This window comes from Nothoprocta perdicaria, unplaced genomic scaffold (assembly GCF_003342845.1).
Source record: "Nothoprocta perdicaria isolate Ctin4 unplaced genomic scaffold, notPer1 scaffold_30, whole genome shotgun sequence".
NCBI classification, from domain to species: Eukaryota; Metazoa; Chordata; class Aves; order Tinamiformes; family Tinamidae; genus Nothoprocta; species Nothoprocta perdicaria.
Window position 1 is genome coordinate 3,678,804 of NW_020455533.1, and position 19,528 is coordinate 3,698,331.

The 19,528-nt window shown below is 41.7% G+C and overlaps 2 long non-coding RNA genes across 2 annotated transcripts in view; both read left to right on the plus strand.

Annotated features, from left to right (window-relative positions):
- The first annotated feature begins 3,662 nt into the window (after positions 1-3,662).
- On the plus strand, positions 3,663-11,618 carry LOC112949864. The gene is made up of 2 exons (XR_003249895.1): positions 3,663-3,726; positions 11,568-11,618. It is a non-coding gene; the product is annotated as an uncharacterized LOC112949864 (long non-coding RNA).
- A 7-nt stretch (positions 11,619-11,625) lies between these two features.
- LOC112949862 overlaps positions 11,626-19,528 on the plus strand; it is a 14,388-nt gene continuing 6,485 nt past the window's right edge. The window contains exons 1-2 of the long non-coding RNA XR_003249893.1: positions 11,626-11,799; positions 14,895-15,021. This is a non-coding gene — a long non-coding RNA (uncharacterized LOC112949862). The remainder of the gene's footprint in view (positions 11,800-14,894; positions 15,022-19,528) is intronic.

Sequence of the window (19,528 nt, forward strand, 5' to 3'; positions counted from 1 at the left end):
AAGAGAAGAGAAGAGAAGAGAAGAGAAGAGAAGAGAAGAGAAGAGAAGAGAAGAGAAGAGAAGAGAAGAGAAGAGAAGAGAAGAGAAGAGAAGAGGGGATTTTAGACAGTTTCCACATTGTAATTTGCTAACTCTTGCCTGTGTTGTTCCCCTTGCTCTTCCTCGCTGGTGCCTCCCGGCCGTCCCCACCACCTCTGCTCTGGCTCACAGCAAGCGGCCTCCTCCCCGCTCTCTTTGTAAGGCTCATCACGAGATTTGTCAAAGCCTTTCCCTCAAAAGGTTGTCAAAACCAGCGAAAGTGCTTTCGGCACAGCTTGAAAACAAGAGGTTCTTTGTTTTCATTCCTGTTCCTCAACAAAGGTTTAAACTTTTCTAAAGAGAGAGAAAAAAAAATCGATTGATTTCCCTAGCAGCTGTAATAATTTGTAGTTCCTGCCTTGCCTTCAAATCCCCTTTATACTGTCTCTTGAAATCCCGTTTTTCATGTTTCCCCCAAAGTGTTGCATATGTTATCTGTCTTGCTCATTTTCTTGTATTGTTTTTGTTTAATCTAGTTTAAGCTGTAAGCATTTCAGGGTGAAGAAGAGGACTGCATTTTGGCAGTCTTTGTTTGATAACGTTGGTTTAATCTGCATTTGAGGGCCAAGAACGCAAGCAGCAGGCAGGACTTTCTGCCAGTTCACATGTAGAGAAAYTGTGGCTGTTAATACTCTGCTTTTTGAAGAGAAGAAAGAAAATTGCTCAAGGACAGAACTGTCTGGTATTCCTCAGCCCTCTGCTTTGCAGCTGCCTGCCACTGTTGGATACTTCATTGGCGTTACTTTCTTCAAATAAATAACAGTCATCTTTCCAAGCAGCTCAACCCAGCTGACAGCACTGATTTATTGAGATTCCCRGAGTTTTTTCCTCATCTAGGAAGTCTACCCAGTGCATTTAAGTGAGTTTTTAAAATGCAAGGGTTCTCTATGCAATGTGGTGTTGAATTGACCTTATGCTAAGGTGGCTGGAACTTCCACCACAATTGACCAGGAAGACACGGATAAGGCCTTCATAACAGGTTTATCTCTTTTCTTAGCAATTCCAGTGCTTGTTCTCTGGAAGAAGAGGCCCCAGAGTGAGAGCTGTTGTGACTGCAGCCTGCAAGATGTGCAGAAGAAATAATCAAATAAGTTTGCAGTAACTACTTCCTTGCAAAGATCTAGCTTAGGTCATGCTTTTGTCATGCTTCTAGGAAAAATACGCACTTTTATCAAGGTCCCGCATGATCCCCCCGATGATCTAAAATACTCAAAACTTGTAAAATTCTTTGCATTTTTCCTCTTTTCTGGTAGCTCTACTTATATAAAAAAATTGCTCAACTCCAGCTGGGAATAGAAGCAAAGGTGTGTTTGCTATCTATTCCAGCAAAGATATTTCAGTTCTTTTCTTCCAGYGATATTTTAAGTGACGTGGTAGAAATAACAGATCTCAAGAAGATCTTGTCCATTATTATGTGATGAAAGCTCTATATCTTTCTCACAATGCCACCGATGTTTGAAGACTGCTTTTCCACAGAAGGCAAGCAATTTTTGATTATTTCCAACTGGTGGAATATATAAAACAACAAAGAGCTGTTGCAGTTGATAGTGCTTCGTGGCCGGTGGTCTGGCAGTGACTCAGATGATACATTTGAACGCTTAGAGGGAAGCATCTTGGATAGCTTTTAAAGCCTTTCTTAGAAATGGATATGTGTGATTCAGCTCACTTCTTTTCCCCGGCCATGACAAATAAAAGTTACCAATGTCAGGAAGAGCAGAGTCTTGGGGAAGGATAATGGCAGCGTGTTCAAAGGGGAATTACAACTGAAACCTGGAAGSAAAATAATGTCAGCCCTGCCCTTGGAAGGGTGGAAATGTTCTGAGAGAGAGGGATGTGACATAAAAAGAAAAACCCAATATGTTTCCTGCCCACAGACCATTTTTTTTCCTTCTGCTGTAGGACGATTTATGTCTTTCTTTGAGGAGAGCTGAGCAACCCCGTGAAGGAGCAAAGGACTCCTGGGTCATCCCAGACTGGAGTCTTGCAGCTTTTTCTCTGAATATGGGAATTTTGACTAGGGTCATGGTAATTAATGACTGGTATAATTAATCTGATGTTTCGTTTTATCAAACCAGCCAGCGAAGAATGCAAGTAATGTCTTCATGACCAACTGCAGAAAGATAGAGGTATGCTATGGTGTCTACTGAAAAGTCTATTTTTCTGGTGAAAAAATGAATAATACAGATTTTTAAGTGGGGAATTTGATGTACATCCAGGCTGCATGAACCAATCTCATGCACGAATCAGTGCTGAGAATCAAAATACTGTGGCCATTTCTTCTTTACTCTCCATTTAACTTCTGGATTGGAAGAAGGGATTTGCTACTCCTTGCATCCCTTGCATAACTTGGTAACTGCTGAGGAATAGCTGGAYGAGGGTCCAGTGCCAACCCTTTGCTGCCTTCACAGGTACCTTTCACAAGATGCCATGGGAAGATGCAGCACATGTCACATGAAGAACTCAATTTTCAGTCTGCTGGGGTGTTTGTAAGTCCAGGGTGATGGAGATGGGGAACATTATTAGCACCAAATCAAAGGAAACTATTGCTGCTGTCACAGTGCAGCAAGAAAAATCAGGATTCAAAAAAATTCCTCTTCATCTCCATAATGCACCTAGAGGATTCAAAAGGAAGCACGTGCATAATCCTGCAACAGCAAGGAGAAGGCATTTCTCATGAAATGGTAAACTCATATGCAATTGAATTGTCATTGTGTTTAAYAATGCAATGCATTTAGTAATAAATYGTGTTTAATTCGCTGTATTGTTCCTTGTTGCAACAGCCTACTTAACTGGAAGCATCTCAACCCTTGAGAAATATGAGTATTATTCAGAAAATAAAAATGACAAGAAAGGACGTGACCCAGAACTGTCCATTCAGCACTGGGGCTGCAGAGACACCCCAAGCAATGAGGTGCAGGGGGACACAGCCCAACAAACTGCCTCTCAGAGGTCCCGGTGAGTAAAGCCAGAGATTTCCCCTGTTGCTGATGCCAATTCCAGCTTCCTCCTTTCCTAAGTGGCACTTTGCAAAGAGGCCCTGGTGTTGCTCTCTCTTGCTCCTTCAGGAATGCTGCCTAATGTAGCTAGTTGTGGAAACAAGACTTTTCCCTATAACTCCTTTGATTAAAAGTGTGCATGGGTCCCAGTTTGAGGAGTGGTGGGGGATGCACTGATGGCACCAAGACCTGGAGCCTCCTGCAGCCTGGGTCCCTATACAGAGCTCCAGCTYTGCAACAGGTACAACTGAGGTGGTCACTGCTCCCACTGGTCCATGCAATGGGGTACTGAGTGCTGTGCATCAGCATCGCCATCAGCTGAGGGATGCTACTCCTGTCGTGGTTTACCCATTTCTAGTGACACTTTGGCAACAACCGAATCATCATTTGATTTATGTTGCAACACAGTAAACATATTTCTGTAGTTCTGCCCTAGCATTTCATCATGTTTTTCAGAAAACCCTATGTTTCTGAAGTGCTTTGGCAAAAAAGAGAGAGCAAGGCAGGGTTTTCTTTCTTTCTTTTTTTTTTTTTTTTAATGAAAGACAGATTATTTATCAAATTTTTGTATTTCTAGAAGAAAATGGGACTTGTAACGTTCTTATAATGTCATCTCATGAAGAGTAAAGGCACTAAAGAAGACAGATATTAGGTATCCTTTTTTTTCTTATTATTTTCATCCACTATTTCAAATAATTAACAAGATTCTAGGTAAGAAWAGAATAGATTTGGAAGAGAATATCTTACTCAAGAGAAGTATCTCCCTTCCCAGCAGAGTTCTGAAAAGCAGCCCTTAAATAGAAAGTCCTGATCTGTTTCRCATAGAAGATTCCCCCTCAGTATCCCAGCAGATGTTTTAAATTACATGATATGTTTCTCAGAGTCTGGTAATTTCTGCTGGGATYTTCTTACTAGTTCCTAGATTTATTTCAAGAGGAGCTAAGTGTTTTCTCCCTAAAGTTCCTCTAAGTGGGTCAGAAGTTTGCAAAAAAAGAAGACTTCTGTTTTTTGAGTTTCTCTGCTCTCTCAGGTAATTTCACGTCATATTAAGGCACAAGTGACTTTATTGTGGAAACCTAGTGTCTTTCTTTTATTTTTCGTAAAGTTGCTGTGCAAGCTGGTCACCAGTGCAAACGTAGCGGATATTTTGAAGAAATTATTCTGTCAGGCTCATCTTTTTTTATCTGATCTTTCCTCAATCTGGTAGTTCAGAGAATCATTTCTGTTGTAGGAGACCTGAAATTTGTATGACAATTGCTTTGTTAAGCGAGGCCTCATTTAAGAAAGGGAGAAATGTGTTGGGCCAAGATGTTCTTTCCACAGTACTCTTAGGTTCRTGAAGGATCCACCAAGAAGTTGTACTGGTGAAAGGTTGATACTTGGCTGGCCTGATACCGGGTTCATGGGCAATTTCTTAGGTAAGGGTACAGGTTCTGGTTATTCTATAGGCAAATTGCATGTGTAAATGTGATGTCCATTGCATCCTTGAAGGTCTTGCCATTTTAGACATGTCTGTAGGATGAAGTTTATATCTTCTTATGTACTCTGTCAAGTACYGATCATCTCCTGAATAAAATATCTGGCATGTAATCCTGTCCTTAGAAAACTACTGATGTGATTATCATAGCTGCTAATGTTYCAGAAGAAGGATATGGGTTGCTGATCTGGTAAGGAAAGTACTGGAAGAGACTTGTTTGTGCCAACGTTGGCACAAGGAAGGCGAAGCCGACAGAAAGAGAAATGTGTTTGGGTTTGAATTCTCCACACTGAGGCAGAAACCCAAGACTTGCATGCTGTGATAAAATCCCTTGCAAATCATAAACATGCAGAAATCCAGCTTAACGTGAAACGCAGCCAGTTTTGGTCTGAATAGCTGCGAGGAGGGTTTTGCTGATGCTCTGAGCAGTGGTAGCCTCAGCCCCAGGGACACGAGGAGTCCTGGCAATAAAACTGCTTCCTCCAGCAACACCTTCCAGCCTGGCATTGCTTAATGGGCTGGGAGAGCACATGAAAGCGGCTGTTTCTGAGCATTATAAAGGACACATTGCTCCTCTTAGTCACTTAGTATGTGAAAACCACAAAATGAGAAAAAAAGCACATCAGGTCTCACATTCGACRTTTCCACCTCCACATATAGGAAACAGTAACAGCTGAGCACAGCTGGCATGAAAGGGACTGGTCTCAGCTTTATCGTGGTGGGAAGGCAATAAACACCCATCTTAGAAAAGCTAAAGGGGCCTCCAAGTGTCCTGCTCAACTTTATGGGCAACTTATTTCCTGGAAGAGTTCAAACCGATGTTATTGAGTAGCCAGAGCTTGGCTTTTGACTTGTAGAGCTAGGAGAGACRGGAATATTGTTCTTCCTGCAATATTCCCTGCAATGGATATTTGCTGTGTTTTCTGGAATTCACTCCCTTCCCTTCTGTGAATCAGTTCCTCTAGGTCAGCATGTTCTTTACACCGGATATTTTAGCCTGGTGCTGCTTCGCTCCAAAAGCATCTGTAGGAGTCAAAAGCCACACGCTGTTCCATGKGCTGGATAACTTTATGGGTAAATAAGTAACTTTATGGGTAACTTTATGTGACTCCTGCTGTCACATACATGTTAAACGGTGTTGATGGTGCGAGATGTGTTATTATTCCAGATTAGTTAAGCAAATTCTATATAGGCTAGTTTCTTTTGCAGCCTCTTTGCACACTCTACACTTGACCTTGGGGATGCATCTCAAATCCACACTGGCGTTTTCCAGACTCTGTGACTTTTGGCCTGTATCCCAAATACATATGAGCTTCCTTGGATCTGTATGCTGAGAATGCATGTGTTTCTGCAACCTACTTCACTTGGTCACCTTACTGGTCATGGCTAGAGGAATATAAATCCATTGTAAATCCATAAATCTGGTTTTGGAGTTGAGGGAGTTCAGAGAGATTTAGTCTGTCCTACAAATCCGACCTGCAGTATACCACTATGTCTGCATTTTTTATGCATATATATATACGTATATGAATTGATATATTGTTTTCCAAATTTGTGCTTTAGCTGAATATAATTTACTTGTAATATATAGCTCTTTGTTAGCATTAGGAAAGAATGAGTGGGATAAAAAGGACTCCGATTTTTTTAAACTAACTTTTCAGTTAAACAGGTCAAGAAGCAGATGTAGCAATTCCATTAACCACGCTCCTTGCCCACAATAAGTTTGGAAATTCAACAACAAAAAAAGAGGCTCCACAGTGTATTTTGGGTGGATTAGTTTTTTGATTTCTAAACACAGTGGTCTGCTCTGGAGCCTGGCACTTCCAGTCAGGCTTTCTTGTTTATAGCATAATAGTGAAAAGAAGTACAAGCTGAAGCCTGCTGGGGAGTTCATGTCTGAGAGAGTGAAAGCCGATTTTTAACATCATAAAATGTTAGCCATGACCTTCTGGGAGCTTACAGTGTCTGTTGCCGTTTCACACCGAGGTGAATAGGTGCTTCTTTTGCAATTAATAATGTCATTCTCTTCCTGCTGCCAAGCTGTCAGACCCTGGTTAACCTGGTTTTGGCTTGGCCAAAGGTCTGYTGGGACTTGCTGGAATATTTCTGAAGTTCCTTCAACAAGAGAAGCAGTGTCAGCTGCAGYCTTTGCTGGCTCCCTCTCCCCAGGCTGGATCTAAGCCATCGGAGCAGTTTCCTCACCTCTGCTTCTTCATGACCGTAATTGCTGCTTGCRCTGGTACTCAGTGCACTGGGTCTCCTCTGTGGAGGCCTCTCTGCTCGTTGCAGCTGGACAACCTGGTTGTTCTGCAACTCTTTGGTCATGGGCGTCAGAAAGGGCCACCTGTCCCTTGTGTCCTTTTGGGAATGTTGCTTGATGGTTYCTCTCCTGAAGGACATGATACTGAGTGGCAAGGTGCAGATGACAACAGTTTTCAGGGTTCATTGGAATGAACTTGGTGAACTGGGTTTTGACTGGAGGTCCTAACTGTCCTCCCTTCCCCTGATTGCTCCATTTCTTCTTCTTTTGGACCATGCCTGATGGTGAGCACATTGCAAAGGGTTAAAAACAGCATGTCAGGTGTCTTGATTCTAGTTTGATGTGGGATTATTTTATGCCTGTCCATCTGAATACCACTGCAGTGAGACACCAAAAACATAATATTGCTTTGTGTTTATTGAATAATTTACCCTTGGCTCTCTTGGCTTTGGCTTCTTGCCTATAAAGCAACAGCCAAAAGGTTTTTGAAAGAAAGAAAGAGAGAAAGAGAGAAAGAGAGAAAGAGAGAAAGAGAGAAAGAGAGAAAGAGAGAAAGAAAGAAAGAAAGCACTTAGCTTGCACTTTCTCCTCATGCTGACTCTCATATTTATTTTATTTCAAGTTTTGGGACTTTCTCTAGAGAGTAAAGTAAATATGAACAAAATATATACTGAATGATTATCATCTAGATTTTTGTCCTCCTGCAGTGCTGCAGTTCGCTCAGCTTCTAGCCAAGCACCAGGCTGGAATTGCAGTTATACTCACAAGTTTTAGGGTATCAGATTAAAAAAAGGAAAAAATCATCCTCAAGGGCAGAGAGATCCATAATTTTCTAAGAGGCCTCAATGTTCTTGCTCATCATGTGAAGACACCTTCAGTGGACAGACTCCCTTAAGTCAACGGGGAATTTTGTCTTTGCTTTTGATGACCAAAGTCTTCACATAGATGTCTTGAGTTTCCTMTTCTTCTATCCAGTGACATCAGTCAGCTTTAAGGTGAATCAGAAGACTTAGTCCTTTCTCACTGCTCCTCGGGTGGCCTAATTAAACCTCAGAGCCTCAAAATCTTTGTTGGAGAGGCGCAGGTGGGCCTAAGCTTCCTGACCTAATAGGAAAACTCCATTATTATGAGGATACTGGGAAAAATCTGCTGATAGAGTCATAAAAGATGCCTGGGATCAGAGACAGGAGTGCCACAGATGGAGAGGATGATACAGCCATCAGCTCTGAGATGATCATTTACAGCTGCTTTATGGGTGGTGGGTCCGTATCTTTCAGTGCTACCAATATACACTATTTTTAAAGGTAGACTTCTATCGTTTTTTTCTGTGGCAATCTGACCAGGATAAGTATTTCTGAACCAGAACCACTAAGGAAGCACTGACCATGTACAGTAATGCAGATCTGCTCCATRTTTTTACCTGCAAAATCACAAGCCTTTTAGGCTTTCCTTGGTTATGTTTTCCCTATGAAAAGGAGCTCAGTGCTGTGTTTGCACAGGCTTAGAAGGGCTTAGGAGCAGGCAATCAATATGAGGAGGAGCAGCTAATTGCTCAGCTAAAGTAAAGCCCTCTCTGACACAAATCTGTTGTGTTGGCATTGTATTTTATCAGACTACAGCCAGCAGACAGGGGAGCATCCCAGGAGAAGCACACGAAGCAACGTCAAAGGGAAGGCAGGCAAGACATCCCCATTGACTGTGTGCCTGAATATTACAGGCAAAAAAGAGTATATGTCAGCCCTGTGCTCCTTTTCAGAGGAGAGGAGGACATCAGGAAGTCTCTTAATCCTTGCTAGGTTGCAAAAGGATGGAAACTWGAAGGAGTGCCAAGGAGAACTGGGATCAAAAGCATTAGCCATCTATTTTTTTGGGAACAAAACTACCTATACTGAAAAAAAAAAATCAAAGAACAACAAAAACACCATAGTTCTATGATATATGTGTCTCTGAAAGGTATTTGAGCTGAGTTCTTAAAATACTCCCTTGGTATGTTTATGACGATGGTTTCTGAGGTCTTTCAAGTGCTTTTTCTTGGAGCTCCATTAGATAGTATGAAGCAACTCCCCAAATCACAGTGCTTTTAGAAGGCGTCAAGGGTCGGCCCAGACTTAGAAGTAAGCAACATAATTCACAAGGGCTTTTCCAACAAATCTGCAGATTTTTTTTTCTTTTAAAAAAGTAAATACAGTCTGAATCTCTTTGGAAAATGATACAAGCAGATCACAACAATATGTACTTACAAGAATGTACTTCGAAGAACATGTTGTACTTTCATGCTGAAGTATTTTACATTCTCTGCAGAATATTTGGATATTGACCTTTCCTGATGGGCTGTTTCTGCAGCCGGGGTGGTTCCTGAGTGCTTGCAGGGCTTCAGGTATCACTGTCCTGCCTCACACTGGCTTGAGATGATGATTTGCCTCTCATCAGCAGATGTTTTAGGCTCCTGAGGCCCCAAAAGGAAATAACTTCCTAATTGCAGCATAGCTCAGCAGGTCTCAGTCCAAAATATAGATCTATAATCTGCCTCTGCTTGACAGCTTCCCATTGGAAAGCTGCTGAGATCTATCCGCATCTCCATTTTCACGGTAAGGAGGCACCAGTACATCCCTTTCTGGAACTCTGCCTTGCTGGCATTTATGTGCAAGGTGATGAAAACCAGCCCTATGGAAGCAGAAATTGTGGAACAGCAGAAAAGTGGCAGCGGAAATGTAGGTGTAGATCTCACCATGTCCCCATTCTTGATATATGGGAAGGCCTCTACAAAGCATTGAGGTTCTCCTCTGCTTGGCCTCCCTTTTCCAGAGGCATCAGGTCTCCATGGGGAGGATGCTTTTAATCCCCTTGTGCCACTGCTCTTTTTGGTGGGAGGTGTATGGTGTCGTCAGTCGGAGCACCAATTGTAGCATGGCTGCAGGATGAGAGCATGGATCTCTAAGAAGGAGGAGTGGGGCTCTTGAACAGGTCTCAGTGCGTTAGTTGGAATAAAAYACTTAGGCAATCCTTGTCTCAGGGATGAAGGACATGTCCCATGCCTCAAAGGTGAGCATCCCTATTTTCAAGTCTCATTCAGGGTGCCTTTTTTATCTCCACAGAGTTGCTATATTCCTATGATTTAATGGCTTTTCTACCCAGGGAAGTTATGGGAAGCCCTTAAGCCACCGGACTCCTGGAGGGTGCATCAAGGAAAGGTCTTTCATATCCTGCCCTCCTGGCTGCAGCGGCAGTGGTGGCAGGAGCAGAGGCACCAGGCTGGGTCAGTCTCCGCTCGGATGCGGGAAGGTCTTTGGTTCCCATGATCAGGCAACCAGCATCTGTCATGTGCTTTGGCTGCCACCTCATAATAGCTTAATTTTCTCCTTTGTTCTTTGCCTTTTGATGACTATCCTTTGATGACTTAAGGGGCCACCCAAAAGAGAGGACATTCCTGTCTCTCCAGAGCAGGCACTTAGCAACATCTTCTGCCAGAKCCACAATATCTGAGAAAAGAAAAGCTGCCCTCACTTCTGAGGAGAAGAGCAGCAACAAATCCCAGAAAGTCTATTTAAATATGGCTGTTTACTTTTGTTGGAGATTGAGTTACCTTCTCTTATAGAATAATGTTTTGGAATCCTTCTTGGTTCCCCCATAATAAATCTCAGTTATTCAAAGAAAAGGAGCTTCGCCAGTGAGTGAAGGAAATGCCCAAGAAAAATCCTTTATAGCAGACCTGCTTTTGACACTATTGGAAATTTCTGGGCACGCTGGCTAGGTGAATTATTGCTCTGTCTCTGGGCAATCAGAACATGAAGTGACAGCTCTCTTGTCTCTAACTGTAGACTGGAGGGACCTCTGCTATCAGGCGACAGGGAGGAAGAAAGAAAGCGAGAAGAAAGGCTAACAGCTGGATTCCAGTGAGGGTGGCAGGGTGGGGACTCCAGGTCCTGTGATGACTTCAAGCCATGTTTTGTCCCAGCGGTTGCCGACAACCACATGGACAAAATGTTGTTGCTGGTATTGTGGCTTCTTGGGAATCATGGGCTTCGTAGCTCAGCGTGGGTGAACAACAATGCAAAATTGCACCCAGGGCTCCTCAGTTCTCTGTCAGGGATGGCATTTGGKTTAAGTACAGCAAAGGGACCTCAGGGAAGAGCAGACTAATGGTCAAGACTAAGACTTCAAAGGCATTCTGAAATGACTCTGACTCTTCTCATCCCTTTTCTGAGCAGCTTTTCATTGAGATTTGCTGCTGTGGGCTAAATGGCTTGGAGAGYTGGATGGTAGAACAGCTGGAACTGGTAATCTCCAGCATCCAAGAAGCTGTGTTGTGATGATCTTCTTCTGTTGTTGTTGTTGTTGTTGTGGTCATTCCTTGTTTTCCCTATGATGCTCCAAAAGGGTTTTACAAAGGATAGCTATTTACAAAGGATAGTTATTTCTTTGCATAGCTGTGAATATGCACAGCTAGACTAAGCAAGGTTGTCCATCTGGGCCAGGATCACATGGGCAAAGGAGGAGAAAAAAAATGGGGTGCAAACCTAGCTGCAGCAAAGTACAGAGACCTTCTATCATTTGTACACTGAATTCTTAGGGAACTTAATCCCTATGCAGTCTTGTCGTGTGTCTGCTGTGACACTGAAGTGTTGATGTCCCCTTTGCTCTTGCAAGAGTGATGACCAAGAGCAGCACGAGCAGCCTGAGGCCACCTCTGCACGGGGCTGTCCTTGGTGCCAGGTCTGTCTCTCTGGGTGGTCACCGTGATATTTTCTTGTTACAGACAAGAAGCCACAGCAGTCAGGGTGTCGGGCACCATCTCAGCACATTTCTCTTTATCCCTGATTGCTTCTCTAAGAGTGAAGAGACAACAGTGCTGGGCAACACAGCCATGAATAAATGGCTGCAGGGAGCCAGAAGCTGAAGTGATTTTTAGGGGCAAAGATACCTCCTCAGCATTGAATGTGATTGCTGTGCTGAAATGATCCTTGGGAAATGATGCGGTTTAAAAAATGGTAAGTGTTCAGCACTTTCTTCTGCATATTTTTATTTCAGCCGCCTCTCTGGTCTCTCMATATTGTTTGACTTTTCTGAGTACCTGGCCATAAAGCTCTGCACTGTGAGTGACATTCATCCATGACTGTAATGTATATTGCTCCCTCTCTGTGGTATCCAGGTAACCCTTGAATATAACCCTAATGCAAAGCTGACCAAATACTCGAGAAAATGGCTGTTTTAGGTTTTACAAGACAGGAAACAGGAAAGGTTTTCCCTGTTTTCAGTCTCCAGCTCTCCTTGGTGGGGCTTAGGATTTGCAAGAATTTGGAGGGTGAAATGTTCGGCAAAAGCATTTCCCTAGATTAGACTGTGCTCATTTTTTGGTCTCCTTTAAAAATATTACMGAAAATTTCATCAGACCGTGAAACTCAGAATGTCAAGCTAGAGTCTTACCAAAATAATCCAGGTTTGGGGGATCTTGTTGTGCCACGTGGATTCTTTGGCTTAGAACAATTTTATTATGGATGGAGCCCTGCAGAACCACATTGGAAAAGGATATTGTTACAACAMTTTCAATATCAACAATGCTACTTGAAAGGAATAATTTGTTCCAGATGGCTATTAAGAATATCTGTCCTTTCTAAAAGAAATTCTTTTCCTTTCTTTCTTTTTCTTAKATGATTTATTCTAATAAAAAACTAGATAATTTAGATTTCTGTCAAATGGCTAGTAAACACGAAGACAAAGTTATTTGCAGGACAGGAACTCTGAAAGGCTACTTTCATTTAATCAGATTACAAATCTGTTCATATTGCACTTATTTCTTTCATCTCAAATAGCATAGTAAATTCTGCTTCATGAAAGAACTAGAAGGGATTAGAGTTACTGCAGATTTGAGAGCTCTTGTGTTGTATCTAGGACTCTTCCACACCACAGATAAGYCCATAACTACGTGTGAAAACAGCCACTGAACCTGATTTTGAGACACTCTAATATATCTCAATTTCAGGTATCTGTCACATCTCCTTACCTCCTCACAACTGTGAGTCAGTTGGGCACTAAATGAAGCTGACCTGCTCAAAATGGAATTATAAAGATCTTTTAAGTTGGTATTCTCCTCTGCTTGAGCAGTTTTGCAGGAGGTCAAGGTGCTATTAGATTCAACTAAAGGTATGACCAGCTTATGGTGTCTTGTCTCCTCCCAATTGTCCTTAGACCATGAATCCTCTCTCTAAATGCTCCTTCTTTGTCCTAGAGTGCTGAGAACACCAAAATTCTGTGTGACATGGATGATCATATCTGGGATCTCCTTTTCAGCACTGATGTCCTGCTGCACCAAATTACCCTGTCCATGATGGGCAGTGGACTAATACCATCACTTGGAGAGTGCTCAAGAGTGAAAGGACAAGGAAATACTGAAGCAGAGTCCCACTTAGGGCATTTCTCCACTTCCATTCCAGGTTTTGGGCTTGTTTCAGCACATGATTTCATGTCTATCTCATGTACCCCAGAGAGTGACCGGAGGGTAGCACAAAGTGTCCAAGATACTTGCTTGTTATATATAAGACATGCTGTGGCTGGGCTTTCTGCTTAGACCATTGCTTGGACATTATCCACAGGCACCAGAGGCAATGCTGGATGTGGAGATGAAACCAGGATTCATCATCTCCCCAGCCGCCTGCAGCAGCATCTTCTCAGCCACCAGACTTTCTCTCTGAAGGCTTTGCGTTGCTGCATGGGTTTCTCCAACGATGCTGCTCACTRAAGAGGCTTTCAAAGTCCCAGCATTTCCCCAGCATTTGTGCCTGCTGAATGTCAAGCAGTAGAAGGGCTTGAGGAGGATTGTTGGTCCTGGCYGACCAGATTCCTGTTTCGTGTTTGAAATAGATCTGCATCTGGTTGGTTAGCAAAATATTATGATCGGGATAACTACCTAAGCCATCTCGCCAAGCCAAAGAATCATAATGGGGTTCCAGAAAAGCCAATATTAAATCCAGAGACATCAACATTTGTGAAGTAGAACTAAATTGTCTCCATCTGGCTCCGGCTCTTGCCTGAGGCACAGAAATAAGTAGCTGCCTTTCAAAGAAGAGAAGATGAGGGCTGAGTTAATGAGGACCATAACAACCTAACCCTAAACTACCTCAGGTCACTTTCTTTTTCCAATTTTACCTCATTCAGTCAATGACCACCCTGCTTGTTCAGGGTATCTTGCTCCGTATCCTCCCGCTGTGAGGAGGAAAACATCCAGTGACACCAAAGAGAGCGGGAGAAGGGAGCTGAGCTGCTGCCAGGGCAGGGCAGGGGTGGGTGACCTGCATCAGAATGAGCTACAAATACTTTTAGCTTCATGTTATTAAGTGCAAGTCTTGAAATGTGTGGGGAAAATGATAAACACTGTCCAYAAACATGGTGTAAATAACATTTAYTCTCAGGTAAATACCTTTGAGAAAAGCAAAAAATGAGCACACCAGAATCCATCCTTAACTAAACCTGAATATTCAGAAAGTATCACTGTGTGCATCTTTCTGGTCAGTTCTTATGATGAAACCAAAGCTAATTTTAGAAGAAATAGAGATTTCAGAAATGAATTGTGCTGTTTGCTGCTGTGATATGTATTTTGTGCTCTTGTGTATAGTGTCCCAATTCCACTCCCCAAATGAATCCATGCTTATAAGCAACCCCACCAAGAATACCTCTCTATAACTGATACTTCACATGATTAGACCTTTCTTTTTTTGGCGTTTAGAAAGTTTTCTGAAATTGAAACACCCCCCAGGTACAACACTCTGGGGGAAGAGTTGCACTAAAGACTGTATTTTTGAGTGAAATCATGAAGAAAAATGGGGAAAGCTTCCCAGCTTTGCAGAAATGTGCAGAAATATGCAACTACTTACAAGAAGTCTGCACTTACCAAGCACTTTGGTGGATACTGATGGGTGTAATGAGGCACAGAAACATAAATTCAGTTGGCCGGGACCATGGAGTGAGTAATTATCCCTATGGGAAGAGAACAGGTGGATTATTTACTGGGCTGCAACTGCAATAAGCAATTAAAGGGAAAAAAAAACCCACCACATCTGTTCCACATCGTCCATTTCTTCTTTTCCAGGATACTCCTCCAGCTTGTCTCTCTGATACTGTGACCTGGAGACAAGTCATTTCTCTAATGAGGCTGTGCAAACATCATGTGTTCCTATGTGGAAAGAAGTGGAGATGGCCAGGAGCAACAGGGCACAGTAAGTAACATCCGGCAACATCTCCTCACTCTCCTATTTTATTTTCTATGAGATTCTGCTTTGTTCCAACCCCAAATCAATGTGTTTCCAGTGACAAGAGAACAGGCGTTTTAGAGTTGCAGGAAATAAATCTTGGAATCGGCTCCACTAAATGACTCATATCTCTGCTGCCATCTTGAGTAAGAGGAAGGGCTGAGCATCTGATCAACAATTCGCTGTTTGATTGAGCTGATTAAAGCGGGTTTTGTTAAATTAGCCAGCTGAACCTGACGCCTGATGTGTTTGATGTGTTGTGAAGCCTCTGTTTGCCYCAGGAAGGGTTTCCTCCTGCTAGCACGAGCTGAGAGCAAATGAGATGTAAACGGTGTGGATGATGTGCTCTTCTGTGCCAAACTTCTGCAGTATTAAGAATGTGATTTCTTTAAGACTGGGATGGATTTAATCATGAACAATTCTGCTCAAAATTCTGGCAAATCCAGAATAACGCTATGTTAGGAGAACTGATTTCTCTAGTGATAGTGGTTATTGACTTATGCATGGTTGAGGACATATTTTTTCCTACTACATCTGGCTGTTTCCCACTGGTGGTCAGCTATGCAGTGCCCTAAGATTTTTTGTATATTCCTAAGGTTTGTAGACATCGCTGATTGCCATTAAAGTATAGCCATAAAAATCAATTTTGAAGATATGGATTTCATTATTTAATTTATACAACTCATGGTCTKGGCATGGTAAATATTGCTTTCTCTGAAAACCTCTTATCATTATTGGTTTTGTCTGGAATTTATCTTTCAAGCAAGGATTAGACTAGATTTTTGTGAAAGTTTGGAGCAGAGAAATATGGTCTAGCAATGCATAACAGATTGTCTTCTCCAATGCATGCAGTGAATATTGGATGATTTCTTAATATCTTGCACTAAACTCAGCCATCAGTTATGCCATCATAGCACTGCTGTACTGGAAGTGACTCCATTTATATCTGTGGAGTTTCTCCTGATTTATGCTTTTAGAAAAGCAAGGTTAGGATTTGACTCCATGTATTCCCAAGTCAATTCTGACCGGCAGCAGCATGGGACAGAGCAAAAAATAAGAAATGCAGAGGGTGTCGGCAGTAGTTTGTTCATGGAAAATGTAGGGAACGTGTTGTGCATCACTGATAATGAAAATGCAAAAGGCAAAGAAATGTGGCCAGTTTCCTCCAGTATCACAAAACCTAATAAATCACTCTCTTTCATTMGTTCGAAGTACAATGCAATTGCTGTTCGGCATGAAGGGTTTAAGCAGCAATGGAACTCTTTGTGATTATTCTCTGTTTTAGAGAGATTAAAAACAAATATTTCTAGTATAATAAACAATCATTAAAGCGGGCTATTGCTGGGGAAATGTGCCGTGTGGCTACGTTTCCATCAGGTCTCTGGGAAAAGAGTGGACCTAATTAATGTTACATATTATTCTAGGTAGAATATTCGGCCAAAACACTTAAGTAGGATATTGCAGCTATTGAATGCATCTCATCTACTGCTGTTGGCCTGGTTATTCATGGGGACAAACAAAAGTTAGAAATATGTAAATGTGAATAAGCAGAGGTATTGGAGATGTCCAGTCGGTATGAATCMAGAGCTCTTGGGATTTAGACTAGTTATTGTCTAGGAACCAGCTCCTGTCTTTTATAGTCTTGTCAATAGTATGCAGTTGCAGTACCCTTTATAAAAATCTACRAAATTCTGGTCAAACTATTTTGAATGCAAATGGATGGTGTTTCATTTTATTTAAGTTAGCRGCCACTTTGTTGGAACTAAAGACACAGCTAAATAATGGTCAGGGACTCTCTTCTTCTTAGAGGAATCTTTAGTGCAGATCAGCTGCTGGAACCTGGTTAAAATAAAATAGTTGGAGGTTTTATTAAACTTCCTCATCCACATTCTAATCTGGATTTGGGTGTATCTTATAACACAGGAGCCTGATCCAGCAGGAAAATTGCATCTGGGGTTGAAGGCATCATCTGGCTTCTGCTTCCAGCAGCTTCCTGCACTGCTCTTCTATTTTCCTTCCTCCCTTTTGTCTGCTTTGTGTATTGTAGGTTCTTATTTTATTTCTGAACACCACCTGGACTGGAAGAATCCACTCTCTAAGTGCTGCTGAAATGTAAATAAGAGCAATAAGGAGCCTTTTCCCTCTGCTAAAATTTCATGGGTGTTTTTTATGCAAAATTTTGGCCTGGGGAAAAGTATAATTGGCAGGCAGCTTTTAACTGGGAGGCCACACTGACCTATTTCAGCGTAGGACCACAGAATAACAAACCCATGTTATGCTCTAAACATAACTGAAATCAGACGCAAAGCCTGGGTTAGAGAGCTCCTCCAGAATTTAATTTTTTTTTCCCCTGAAATATGGGAGCAAGGAGTGCAAAACAGAGGGACAGAGGTCAGGATCTTCCACACARGCAATGGAAAAGCAGTGAAGCTGGAAATTTGAGTTATCTGGTGTTGCTGGGCCTCTCCTTAAAACCATTGCTGTTCAGCATCTTGGTCCTGTCGAGGCAGTGGAGAGGATCCAAGGTTGGCAATAGTGGCTTTTATATCCATGAAGCTCAAACCACTGCAAAATCCTAATGCTGTAAGACTGGGAGTATTCTCTTCTTTTTCTCTCCAGATATAGAATAAATATCACTGCATTTTTTTTGATTATTTTCTAATTTACAGCAGATAACCCTGAAAGAGTGATTCATTGATACTGATGTTTTTTTTTCCCAATGAGTTTATAGTTGAACAARCAGAAGTACCAATGGCTCCATGGTTAGTGCCCTGGCTGTCAAAGCAAGCCAGTATTGATCTTTCCAGCAACTTTTCTTCATCCTGACTGAACGGCGCAGTTGAGGGGAGAAGGAGAATGAGGAAAAATTTAATTAATTTTGTTATCTGCAAATTAATGTGGAGCAGCATGGACTGCCAAATTGACAGAAATGTATTGCAAAACACTCTTTATTTGGAAATTGAAGTTTGGAGTGAGATATTTCCTCTCCCCAACCCTCACCCCTCCAAGTGCCCCTTTACTCTTAGGCAAAAGCAGATGATCATGGAAATTATTCAGGCTGAGAATGGTCTCAGCATCTGGAGGTTTGCAGATGGTCATGTTTGATTCAGCAACCTGGCTGGAGGGTGCTGTGGGATGTTTTGTATTTGGTTCAGCCCAAAACATTGTGGTCAGAGTAATAATCATAATAAAAAAGGCATCTTGTTCCAAGTAGGGCCGTGAGGATCAGAGATGAGCTTTATCCTTCCTTGCGGTCTTCTCCAACTGGTACCCGGAGCAATCGGGCATGTTGAGTGGAAATTTTTATTAAAATGGTGAGCAAAGTCCACACTGGTTTCTGTGCTCTGATATTATGCCCAACAGCCTCTCTTAGACAAATATATACCTCTGAATGGGCTCAAAATTAGGAAGGATCTTGTTTATTGGATGGCTCTTAGATAGGTGACTGAGAATCTTGGTTCAGATCCATRAGTTCATTCAGGTAAAATTAAGACGTTTGTGCACTTGTTTTTGTGCATCCAGTAAATATATTGCTTTGGATTAGATTTAGGTGAGATCCTAATACTTTCTGAATTCRTATGTTCTCATTAAACCAAGTGGCTGAGAATATGACCTGCAATAACCAACTGATTTTATTATGATTCCCTCATGAAAGAGCTGGTTCAGGGTGACCACTGCTTATGTAAACTGGTCAACAGCATAGATCTATCTCCAAGATCTGTCCTTGGCTTGTGACACTTATTATGCATTATGTAAATCATTCAAGCTGATTTGCTAAAAACGCCGCATTGCAGGAATTTTGACATTGTGACTATCTGCAAAGAAAAAAAAAAGGGACTGTGCCATTGACAGGCCAACTCCAATTTTGAAGTATTTCACGTACTCTCTACAATATGTAATCAGTCTAATTAAAGACATATGAGCAAAAGGCAACCTATATAACAGATATAAGGAAGCCAGACTTTTCCATGTGAGTGGTAAAGCCAGCAGCCACAAATACCTCTCCATTTCGGCAGCCTCAAAAATGCAGCCGCAAATATTATTCATCTCAGTGGTCTGCAAAGATTTATCAGGGGTTATAACTTCCTGAAAACATCTGTGAAACTAGGAATTTAGCATATGTATGTATTTGTCAGTCAGTAAACAGATACTTTCTCTTACTATACCCGCTAGTCTCAGAGAGCAGTAATTATGAGTAAGGAAGGCAGGAAGAAATTGAAGTGTTCAAAAACAGACATGATGGGGAAAATATAGCTTGATGTTTACAATAACTTCTCTGATTTAAAGCATAAAAAAAAAAGCATCCTTCCAAGGTGTGAATAAATTTACTTACCGATTTATTTTATTTTATTTTATTTTATTTTATTTTATTTTATTTTATTTTATTTTATTTTATTTTATTTTATTTTATTTTATTTTATTTTTGTGGGAGAATCTTTTAGGAAGGAAAGGAAAGGAAAGGAAAGGAAAGGAA